This window comes from Heteronotia binoei, chromosome 8, assembly GCF_032191835.1.
Source record: "Heteronotia binoei isolate CCM8104 ecotype False Entrance Well chromosome 8, APGP_CSIRO_Hbin_v1, whole genome shotgun sequence".
Classification (NCBI taxonomy): Eukaryota; Metazoa; Chordata; class Lepidosauria; order Squamata; family Gekkonidae; genus Heteronotia; species Heteronotia binoei.
This window is the reverse complement of record NC_083230.1, coordinates 57679798-57692687: the sequence shown is the minus strand read 5'-3', so window position 1 is coordinate 57692687 and position 12890 is coordinate 57679798.

Sequence of the window (12890 nt, the reverse complement as noted above, 5' to 3'; positions counted from 1 at the left end):
ATTTTCATTGCATTAATTGCTGCTTCAATTTCTATTTTTTCAATTGGATCATTCAAAACTTTCCCCATATTTTCTGTTAAGGGTGCTATTTTAATGTTTTGTAAATACTCTTCCATCTTTTCTTTCTTTATTTTAACAACCTTAAATAATTTGGCATAATTCTTAAAAAATTCTTTTTTTATTCCTTCTTGATCTACCACCTCTCTTCCATCAAACACAATTTTAGTAATAACTTTGCTTTCTCTCTTTTTCTTCAGTTGCCAGGCCAAATATTTTCCAGGTTTATTTGCTCCCTCGAAAGATTTCTGCTGCAATCTTTTCAGATTCCATTCCAGTTCTTTATTTAACAAATGTCTAATTTGTGTTGGTAATATTGTAATCTCCCTCATAATTTTCTTTTTCCCTGGCCTTTTTCTCAGTTCCCCTTCTTTTTTCTTTATTTCATTTTGAATGTCCAGCATCTGTTTTTCTTTTGCCCTTTTATCTTTATTATTTAAAGTAATCAATATTCCTCTCATTACTGCTTTATAAGCATCCCATACCGTCTGAAATTCTATATCTTCTTTATCGTTTATTTGGAAGAAAGCTTTAGTTTCGTTTTCTGGAGATGTCACTATTTCTTTATTCTGTAGTAAATCTTCATTTAATCTCCATCTTCTTGACTTTTTAGACAATTTTGTAATCCACATTATTGGGTTATGATCAGTCCCTATTTTAGGTAAAATCTCTATTTTCTTTGTTATAAGGCCTAAATCCTTAGTGCCCCACAACATGTCAATTCTGGGAAAAGTATGTCTTGCTGAAAAAAAGGTATAGTCCTGCACTTCAGGGTTAAATTTTCTCCATATATCCTCCAGGTTTTTTTGTTTGACCAATTCAAAAAAAGACTTTGGCAATTTTCCTTCCTTATTATTTCTTTTCCCCCCAGACCTATCCAGTGTATTCTTAATTGTTCCATTAAAGTTCCCCATTATCAAAACTTGATCATATGTTATTTCATCAAATTGTTGTATAATTTCTTTTTTAAAAGCATCCTTTGCTCCATTTGGTGCATACAATCCCAATAACAACGGGGTTTTTTGCATTTAATATTATTTCTACCGCTACAAATCTTTATCTTTAAACACTAATTTTGGGTCCAGTTCTTGTTTAATATAAAAGATCACTCCCCTTTTCTTCTGTTCAGCCAATGAATGGAATTCTAGTCCCAATTGCTTATTGCATAAAAATTTGTAATCCTTTTGTTTAATATGTACTTCTTGTAGACAAACTATATTACAATTTTGCTTTTTAATCCAATGAAATGTTGCCTTTCTTTTTTGTGGTGAATTTAGTCAATTTACATTCCAAGATAATAATTTGTAATCCATCATGGTGCAAATTCTTTGTGTTCTTCAAAAAATCTACGCAGTTCCTGTGTATTTATAATTGTAATCCTTCTTCCTTGAAGTTCAAAGCTCAAACCTTCAGGTATTATCCATCTATACCTCATTTCATTGTCCTGTAATTTTTCTGTCAATTTCTTATATGCTCTTCTGTCATTTATCACCTGTCTTGGCAACTCCTTCATAATTCTTACTCTGCTGCCTCCCACTATCAATGTCTTTTCAAAATATTTGTTCATAATTTTTCCCACCATTTCTTTTGTTATATATCTTATAACCACATCTCTTGGTAGATTTTTTTTTAGCATAAAGTGAATTCACTCTATACATATAATTATACATGTTTCTAGTCCTTCAGGATCTTCCTCCAGAAATTCTGCAATTATTTTTATTATATATTCTTTCAAGTCAGTTTCTTCATCCTCAGGTACGCCTCTCAGACGTATCTGAGTCTCCATCAATTTGCAGTCATGAATTGCCAGTTTTTCTTGTATTTTTAACAAAGTGGAATCATGTACTTTCACTCTCCCTTCCACTTCTTGCACTTTTTTGGATGTTACCACAGTCTCATTTCTGAGCTCCTCTATATCTTTTTTTTAGCTCTTCAATATCTTTTCTAATATCTTTTTTGGAAGCAGTTACCATCTCCTTCATCTCTTTCATTATCTTGGCTTCCATTGCATCCAATTGGTCCTGCATTTTCTCCAGTGAAGCAGTCCTTGCACGGGTTTGCTTGTGGTCTGACATGTAAAAACACCAAAAAATTTGACCTCACCAAATTAAATTCCAGCTATCAGGTTTAAAAGAGTGAAGCTTGCTTTCTTCAATAAGCCTAATTTCGCCGCCCTCAGAGCCTCCTGGGCTCAGATATTAATTTTTAATTTTTTTATTTTCTCCAAAATGGCGGTTGCGACTTTCTGCTTCACTTTAAAAAAAAAATTCTTTTTTCCTCTAGAGGCTTCTAAAATGTTTATTAACAACAATGTCCAATAGCATTTACCTTATAATCGTCATCTCTGTCAGCTCCACCAATTTTTAATGTCCTGAACACTAAAAGTTTTATTTAAATTTTGGCCTCCTTGTAATGGCCGCCAATGTTTTTCTATGATATTATAGTCCTAGAGTAGGCTTGCTGCTTCAATGATTTCCCTTTTTCATCCAATACTTCCTGCTTTTCTTGCCACCAAATCCCGTTTTCACTGGTAGAGAGATCTCATGATACTTGACGTATTTCCTGTATTGACTGTGGGAGCTGCAGTTCTATGACGATGGTGCTTTTTCTCAAAAACCGCAAGTAGACCAAACAATAAATTTCTTCCCAATTTAACACTGTCCTTTAAATTTACAAAGTCCAGATTTTGCCCCTTCTCCCCTTCTTCTTCCAAACTTTCTAGATTTCAATTTCCCACCTTCGGATTTTATTTTGTTTAACTTTAATTAGTCATGGAATGAAAGATAGCGATCTGTACCTTTTCTGTAGTTATCCAGATCAACTCCGGTCTTGTATAGCTTTAGATGTTTAGTAGTATCAAAGAAGATTAGGATCCTGTCGAGCTTAAGTCAAATAAATGACTCTAGAAACTTCTGCAGATGATGAAAATGCAACTCGTCTCCAGAGACCCTTCAAAGCCTCAAAGGAGCCCCCCCGGGACTCCCTTTTAGCCAAAGTAAATCTTCTCAAAGTTTCCTGTGCATATCTTGGACTAATCTCTGACTGAGAAAAGTAGGCAGTAGGCATTAGATTGCCTTCCACTACCCCGAACAGAAGTTCCAGCCTGCTCCCCTTCTGAGAAGCAGTTCAGCTCGGCATTTTCCAACCCTGGAAGTCCAACAGTTCTGTAGATGTTGAAGTGTGTTGGGTGAATAATTTGGGCTGATCATTCTCTTTCTTAGCATAACCTTATTTATAGATAAATAAAATGTTTAGATTGACAGAGACCCTTGTGAGTCTTAGGGAAACACAGACTTGGCATCTTCCAACACTAGACTTGGCATCATAAGTATCATTTCTCCTTCCTAGCAACTCCCATCTCTACTCAGTTTTAGCTACAACAAAAGGGAAGCATTAACCTTATGCAAAAGAATAGTAAAGCATACTCTACAACTTCTCCATTAAGTGTTCAGGTGGCATGTGCATAATAAAAAATACCATAACTCCCCCCCCCGCCCCGTGCTTAAAATACATGAACCCAATCCTCAAAGCTGTCCAAGGAACAATGAGGCATGGCTCCATTATTCTAATTATTTTAAACTTGTCACATCCCACTACCTACATCAAGTCATTGTGATGTCAAGGGTTGTTATGACAGGGCAGTCTGCCTCTGTACTAAATTGATCTTAACAAGCATGCTCTTTTAATGTATAACAGCATTTTATAAGCAACCAGCTCATAAGTACCAAAGGAACACTGCATAGGTTGTTCTCATGGTCTGTTTTGCTTTCATTATTAAAGAATTTAATGATAGTCCTTGAAACATCTGAGAAATCTTTACTTGAAACAGTCTAGCTTTGTGGAGGAAAACAAGATTTGCAAATTCTGCTCTAAAATGTGCTCTTAACAAGGTAAAAAAAAAAAAGGCTTTACGGAAAATGTAAGACTAGAACCATTAAAATGATTTCCAACAAAGATTGATTAGAAAGCCAACAAATTGTATTGTTGGAAAGGAGGCAGATATGCTGCTAACGTGAGCAAAATACAACCCAGCTCTCATACAGACTGCCAAATATCAGGAAAGGAGCCAAGATTCACAATAGTACAAATGTTCAGCTTTCAAATTGTAGGAATTATTTCCTCTTATGTCAACCTTCAGAGGGAAAATAGCTCCACAGAATACTGAACCAAAGTAGAATCCATTTACTTTTCTAAAAGGAAGCTTCTTGCACTCCACATAATTAAACTGGGCAGATGATATGTGATTGATTAATGCACCAAAGAAAAACTAGCCTGTTAGAGCCAGGACTGGCACTGCCACTAGGCCAACTAGGTGATTGCCTAGGGCACTAGCCTTGTGGGGGCACCAAATTGGGCATCTCATGTAACTCAGTGATGTTGTCAGTGCAGGAGGGGGCACCAAAAGTTAGCCTTGCCTAGGGTGCCAGACAGTCTAGGGCCGGCCTTGAGTAGAACAGTGGTCAGTGTTTTGGACACTGAAGTCCTCAAGCGGGCAGAGGTTACCAGTATCGAGGCACTGCTGCTGAAGACGCAGCTGCGCTGGGCAGGGCATATTTCTAGGATGGAAAACCACCGCCTTCCCAAGATTGCCCTGTATGGCGAACTCTCCACCGGCCATCGAAATAGAGGGGCACCAAAGAAGAGGTACAAGGACTCCTTGAAGAAATCCCTTGGCACCTGTTGCATCAACCATCACCAGTGGTCTGACCTAGCCTCAGATCGCAAAGCATGGAGACACACCATCCACCAGGCTGTCTCTTCCTTTGAGAACGCACGCATAGCTGGTCTTGAGGACAAAAGGAGACTGAGGAAGAATTGCACTGCTACAGCACCAACCCTAAATCAGACTTTTCCCTGCAGCCACTGTGGCCGGACCTGCCTGTCCCGCATTGGTCTTGTCAGCCACCAGCGAGCCTGCAGCAGACGTGGACTATTGCACCCTTCTTAAATCTTCGTTCGCGAAGCCAAGCCGAGAGAGAGAGAGTGTTTTGGGGGTGGTTCAAAGGATCTCTCTCACTTTATTTAGATTGTAGGCCTGTTCCCATGAACTACTAGGCTGAGATGTGGACTAATGTGATCATCACATGGTAGCAGTACTCACATTATTGTGATTGCAACTTTCAGCACTTGTACAATCCTTGATACTATTGCAAGCAGTGCTAGCTGTTTTTCACATAATAAAATATTCCTTTTTCAACATGCGGGTTACTAATTGTTATAGGAACACAAAGCAGTAAAACACCTATTCCTCATGGTTTTCCATGAACAAAAGGACTTTGTGCAGGCCTGTAGCTACAGTGGAGCCTGGTGGGGGAGGGGGAATCCACCAATCAAACCCCTGGGTAACCCTTTTGATCCCATTGTCACTTTTTTTCTTCCAATCTGCCTCCCTCCCCCCATGGCTGGTCCTGGAGGACATGCATTCCCCACCTTGTCTGGGCACTCTTCTTGCAGCCTTGGGCACCTTTCTCAATTGCAATCCTCTCCTCACTGGTCTTGCCTGTGACTGGTCCACCCAAGGGCATGTGGTTGCAGAGGATCAGCTGCCTGTGTGGACTCATGGCACTTTTCTCCTTCCCTCTCAGAGGCAGGTGACTTGTGACCTCCTTTCCTGGTGGTGGGGAGGTGAGAGGGAGAGCCAACAAGGCAGAGGGGGGAGTTGGCAGGCAAGGAGGGCATTTGCAGCCAGGCAGGCACTTGCTGGCACTAGTGCAGTGGTGGTGGAACTGGGCACAGCTGGGCCAGCATGGCTGTCTGCAGAGTGGGAGAGAGAACCTTATTACCCCGGGATGGGAGGGAACACAGCTGGAGAGCCAGAGAGTGAGAGTGCTATGAAGTGCAGTTGCACTTGAGCGAAAGCTTGGGGAGGCAGTCAAGCTTGGGTGAGTTGCCCTGCAGGAGAGGCTGTGCCCCTGAACTCAACTGTGGGAAGAGATGGAAGCTGGAACTGTAAGTGTGCCCCTGGGAGATGATGAGCAGCAGCTCACACCACCGCTGGTCAGTCCTGCTTGCCTTGCCTTAAGTTTTAGTGACATCATTTGTGATGTAATTTTGGCCCCACAGCCCCTACCTAAAATTTTATCCTCTGGGCCTCCCCCCTACCTAAAATTTTCTAGCTACTGCCCTGACTTTACAGGATGTGTGGCAAAACACAACATTCCCACCTGCTAAATAATGGATGCCACCTTTTGGTCACTAGGTGGCTGCACCAATGAAAACCTTCAGGACAGAAATCTTTCTGTATCTAATTTGAAATCAAACTTGGGATTTTCATGAATCAGGCATACAGAGATTTTAGCACTGGAAATAAGTTTCTAAGATTTGCTGCATTTTAATACATTTTAAGTTACATAAAATTGTGCTATATCACTGCAAACAGGAGCTTTTAGTAAGTTTACTTGTATGTTCATGCTCTATTGTGCAAATATGGAAAAGTCAGAATTCTGGTAAATTCGTTTACCAGAAAATTTTTTAAGAAATTAGCAGGGAATCATGACATTTCTGTGCTCAGTATATAACTAAGAAACCAGATATAAAAAGGCTAATGTTCCCTCTAAACTGCAGAGTCTTGTGAGCAAATATTCTACTTTGTGAGCTACTGACATTAAAGTTGTGAGCTACTGCATAAATTGTTGTGCCCCAGGGCTATTTTTCCTGAGCTAAGACAAAAATGTGTGAGCTACAGGCTAAAAATCTGTGAGCTAGCTCACACTAACTCACCTTAGAGAGAACACTGCATGATACCCCAAAGAGCTTGCTCCCAAGAAAGTGTCCTTTGGACTGCAGCCTAAAATATATCCTTATTTCTATTACTTATAGGTAAATGTCAATATTTGCAAAATTTCTGACATTTACTATAAGATATACACAGGGGTCATTTCGTAGAAAAAGAGGTGCCGGAGCTCATTTGCACAACTCCTTTGCATATGCCACACATCCCTGATAAGAACATAAGAGAAGCCATGTTGGATCAGGCCAATGGCCCATCCAGTCCAACACTCTGTGTCACACAGTGGCAAAAAATTTATATATACACACACACTGTGGCAAATAGACACTGATGGACCTCTGCTCCATATTTTTATCTAAACCCCTCTTGAAGGTGGCTATGCTTGTGGCCGCCACCACCTCCCGTGGCAGTGAATTCCACATGTTAATCACCCTTTGGGTGAAGAAGTACTTCCTTTTATCCGTTTTAACCTGTCTGCTCAGCAATTTCATTGATTGCCCATGAGTTCTTGTATTGTGAGAAAGGGAGAAAAGTACTTCTTTCTCTACTTTCTCCATTCCATGCATTATCTTGTAAACCTCTATCATGTCACCCCGCAGTCGACGTTTCTCCAAGCTAAAGAGTCCCAAGCGTTTCAACCTTTCTTCATAGGGAAAGTGTTCCAGCCCTTTAATCATTCTAGTTGCCCTTTTCTGGACTTTCTCCAATGCTATAATATCCTTTTTGAGGTGCAGCAACCAGAACTGCACACAGTACTCCAAATGAGACCGCACCATCGATTTATACAGGGGCATTATGATACTGGCTGATTTGTTTTCAATTTCCTTCCTAATAATTCCCAGCATGGCGTTGGCCTTTTTTATTGCAAATGCACACTGTCTTGACATTTTCAGTGAGTTATCTACCACGACCCCAAGATCTCTCTCTTGGTCAGTCTCTGCCAGTTCACACCCCATCAACTTGTATTTGTAGCTGGGATTCTTGGCCCCAATGTGCATTACTTTGCACTTGGCCACATTGAACCGCATCTGCCACGTTGACGCCCACTCACCCAGCCTCAAGAGATCCCTTTGGAGTTCCTCACAATCCTCTCTGGTTCTCACCACCCTGAACAATTTAGTGTCATCCGCAAACTTGGCTACTTCACTGCTCACTCCCAACTCTAAATCATTTATGAACAAGTTAAAGAGCATGGGACCCAGTACCGAGCCCTGCGGCACCCCACTGCTTACCTTCATCCACTGTGAAGACTGCCCATTTATACTGACTCTCTGCTTCCTATTACTCAGCCAGTTTTTGATCCACAAGAGGACCTGTCCTTTTACTCCATGACTCTCATGCTGTCTAACGAGCCTTTGATGAGGAACTTTATCAAAAGCTTTCTGGAAGTCAAGGTAAACAACATCTATTGGGTCTCCTTTGTCCACATGTTTGTTCACCCCCTCAAAGATATCACTGGAAGGTGTACTAGATTATATCAGCTCAGCATCAACTTTAAAATGCTTCTTGAATTATAATTGTCACAATGGCTGAGAACAGACGGGCAATCTGGAGTGGCTGGGAGGCGTACCAAATAAGGGCGGCTCAAAAAGAGCCGTTCTGGAGCCTCCACACGCTCCACAAACTGTTTCCAGGGAGGTGGTCGAATCCTGCCTGTGAGGCCAGTGGGCGTCTCCACATGGTTCTGTATTCCGAAGGCTGGTCTGGCATACCAGCCTGAATTCGTGGTGCTCTAATGCGCACATCTGGTCCTGGACACTGCCGCACAAGCGCTCTTCCCCCCCTTTCGCCAAGCTCGTTGCTGGCGCTTCGCCCACAGCAGCCAAATAGGTGCAATCATGGAGAGAGACGCAGTGGGACTCCTTGCCTGAGTTCTGGGAGTGAGACTGGTTGTGCAGGCAATTGGTGTCAAGCATGCGGGTTCAATGACAAGTCAAAGTTGATACAAAGACTACGTTTATTGATAGACTGATACTTTCTGTGTAGCATGTTCTTGAGAGTAATGCTGCCAATACATTGATACAAGACTTTTAAGGCTTACTTCAAAAGGATTCCAAGGGATGGGGGTGCGGGGTAGCTCTCACACATAGACTATCATAAATGTCTACATTCTCATAGTGTTATCAGGACTCTGTCCTTGCTTTCACCAGATGTACCGTACTCCCTACCAGGAATGTATGGGAAGGTGCTGATTACTTCTCATGTTAGTTTCAGTTCTCACTACTTCTACTTTTAGTCAATAAAGCAAGATGGGGGGGGGGAGGGAAAGAATAACAAAGCTAACAAAGCTGGATCCTCCATGATACTTCACAGACCAGGTTTAGGCAGGACCCTATAACAATCAATCATCAATGGAATTTCACCATGCTTGACAATCGGAGCATGCCTTGCCGGCGTGGCCAGGCAGCGCGCCAAAAGGGGAGTGGTGACACAGTGGTATTGGGCTCACAGGAGGGCCAGAAGTAGAGGGCGGCGTGCTCTGCGAGCCCAAGTCCGGGCAACCATACTGAGCTTGTGGCAGGAAGGGGGCACACATTGCTGGTGGGCCTACCCACGGTTCTTGCAGTGGTGGGAGAGCTTTGTGTGTCGAGTCTGGGATGATGAGCAGTGGCTGCTGTACTTTCGAGTGACTTGGGGCACATTCACCTGGCTGGTGGAGGCTCTGCAGCCACGGATCACACACCAGCAGATAGTCATGAGGGCAAGAATTCTGCCTGAGGAATGGCTGGCCATCAACCTATGGTTCCTGGCCACAACAGGAGGCTACGGAGAGTTCAGCAACCAGTTTGGTGTTGGACACTTCATCATGGCAGAAATTGTGGCAGAGGTGTGTCAGGCCATTGACGAGGTGCTGATGACAGCCACAGTGCATCTTCGGTCTGTTAGAGAGGTGAGGATCTCGCATGCCCTCATCGGGCAGCTGGCATCAGCTGCAACAGGGGCCAGTGGCCCGGGGGTCACATCCCCCTGGCCACAGAGGTGGCAGCGGAGGCCTCGGAAGGACAGCAGAGGCAGCTGTGGGAGGGAGGGAATGGAGCCTGCCATCTGATCCACAGCTGCTTTCCTTTGCATTGCCAGGCGATGGATGGGTTTGCTGCAATGTCCTACCTCCACTGTGTGGCTGCCGTGGATGGATGTCACATCCTGATGTGGACACCACCAGGCCATGAGGGGAGATCCAGGAACCGGAGAGGCTTCAACTCTGTGATTCTGCAAGGTGCTGTGGACCATGAGGGTCGGTTAATTGATGTGAACGTGGGACGGCCTGGCAGGGACCACGATGCCCACATGTTCAGGTACTCTCACCTCTGCAGAGTCATGGATGTGGGCCTGTTTGTGCATGGCAACCCCACGATCAACATTGGGGGTGTCCATGTGCCCCCCCTCATGGTAGCTGATGCAGCACACCCAATTCGGCAGTGGCTGATGACTCCCTACAAGAACGCACGGAATCGCCAGAAGGTGGTGCACAGCAGAGCGCGGAATGTGATTGAGCGGGCATTTGGGTGACTAAAAGCGCATTGGCACTGTCTCACTTTACGCCTGGTGGTGCACACAGAGAACTTCATCCCAGTCATCACCACCTGTGTGGTCCTGCACAATATATGTGAGGAGCTAGCGCAGAACGCCGCTGCCCGGCTGTTATTGGGGCTCCCAAGGCGGGAGCACATTCAGCCGGGGCTCCGGGCTCTGCACTGGCTGCCAATATCTCACCGAGTTCGGTACAAGGTGCTGGTCATCACCTTTAAAGCCCTATATGGCCTAGGACCTGCCTACCTGAAGGACCGTCTCTCCCCACACGTGCCCCAGAGAGTACTGAGATCGGGAACTCAAAATCTTCTGGTTGTCCCCAGGCCAAAGGATGCCCGGTTGAAAACCACAAGGGACAGGGCCTTCTCCGTCATGGCCCTGTCCTGGTGGAACCAGCTGCCGGAAGAGGTAAGGGCCCTGCAGGACCTTGTTCAATTCCGCAGGGCCTGTAAGACAGTCCTCTTCCGGTTGGCCTACAACTAGCCAGCACTGAAACTGAAACTGAGTGGAGATGTAAGACCGCCGTATGTCTTGAATGTTTTAAATATAACTATGTGATTGTTTAGATTTTTAGTAGGTAAACTGTGAATGACTAATTTTTATCCATAATTTATATTTTTATGTTAGATTTGACATGTTGTAAGCCACCCTGAGCCACCTGGTGGGAAGGGCGGGATATAAATCACAAACAAACAAATAAATAAAATGCTCTGATTTTGCAGCCAGGGAAGATGCAGCCCACCCGTGTTCCACCCTTGGCTCCACCATTACTCCCACATCACAGCAGGCAGGAGATGGAGGGGCAGCAGGTGATGGCAGGAATCACAGCATGGGTGCTCAGATGCTACCAGCGGTGAGGCGCATGCCCAGGGGTCCCGGATGCGTTCCACAGATGCCTCAAGTGCCTTTGCTGCTGTGGAGGCCCCATGCACCTGCTGAGATTCTGCAGCATGTCCAGAGTAATAAAACTCCTTGCCACGAAACCATTCCTGCAGGCTGGTGTTATCTGCGGTAATAACTGCATGCTGGCAGCAGGCGTGCAGAACCCTGTAGATGGGTTGCAGGGCCCATCAGTAAGCCCCCTCTGCGGGGCCCATCAGTAAGCCCCAGTAAGCCCCCTCTGGGTTGCCAGGCCAGTTTGTGGGGGCCATGGTCACGAGATCACCAGGGTGCAGTACCAGCCTCCAGCTCTCCGGAGCCCCCCCCCCCGGGTACAGGTTTTGGGCGATGCATCCCAGTATGGGGTCAAGCCCGCTTCCCTGTTGGAGCCCCGGTGGAATGTGCTGGAGGGCGCGGAAGGCTTTAGCTATGATGCTTCCCCATTGAGGCCCATGGCCATTCTGTGTCCTCCCAGCGTATCCAATGGACATTCCAGTCTGACTTTCCACAGCTCTGGCAGAATGCCCATAGGGCAACCTGAGATCGAGTGACCAGCCCACCAGAGAGATCTGGGGAGCCAAATGCCAATTGGCCAGGGCAGTCTCCGGGGCCATTCAGGGTGTTCCGAGGGGAAAGTCATGTGAGTCCCGGTTTTCCTGTTCCAGAAGAGTGTTCTCGAGTGTCTGTGATACAACCCAGTGCTTGCTGTGACAGTCCACCTTGCTGGAAGCCTGTTCCAACTGCTGCCATCTGTTCCGATCTTGACCATGTCTTGAATGGGACCTCTTGTGGCAGGCCAGCACACTCCTGGCATGGCAGAGCCCTGTGATCCTGACCGGTCCCATGCGGTGCAGACCCCAAGGCGCCTGTGGCAGCGCAGGATGGTTGCAGAGGTCCCAGGGGTGGAGGGAGAGGAGAGCGCTGCGGCTGTCCATGGCTGACTGCGGAGAGTGGACAGGGTCCCTCCCAGTGTGGGCCGCCACCCTCGCCAGGGATGCCACTCCCCAGCAGGGGGTAGCCCAGTTCCAACGTCCTTTTCCCATTCGAGGGTCATCAGTCTGCGAGGGGATGTGAGCATGAGACTCCTAATTTCAGTTATATACGGACATCATCATCACCCGTTTGGTTGCCAGGGTGGCTGGAGATTCAACTCACACACATCAGCTGTGAAACGTGGGTTTTATCTACCATTTTCTAAGAAACTTATGTGAATACTAACAGCCTCAGCATTACAACAGTACTCTATATCTCTGGAAGAGTGCTAGCCAGAAGTACAGATGGGTTTCCAGCCACTCCATGCGTGCACCATCTCGGCCATTGCAGTGGAAGAAGTTGTGCCACCAGGAACTGTCTGGGCAAACGGTTTCCAGCCTTGTGCAGAAAAGTCATGTTGGTAGGCTAACGTCAGTGACCATCTTCCTGCGGTGCCAGACTCCATGACAGAAGCGAGAGGCTCCCGTACTCAACAGCTGTTTCAAACATCTACATAAGGCAATCAAGCTTAGTTTAGGTGTGGATCCTGCCAGTCCGCCCAAGTCTTTGCCAAACGGAACTTTTGACAATGGACGGTGCTAGACAGAAGAGCAAGAAGAGGAAGACCAGTTTCACCCAAAGTCAGAGTGTAAATTGGGTGTCACCTTAGGTACCAATTCGGTCCTCTATTGTCACTTTTAGATAAGTTTGGATAGTTTGT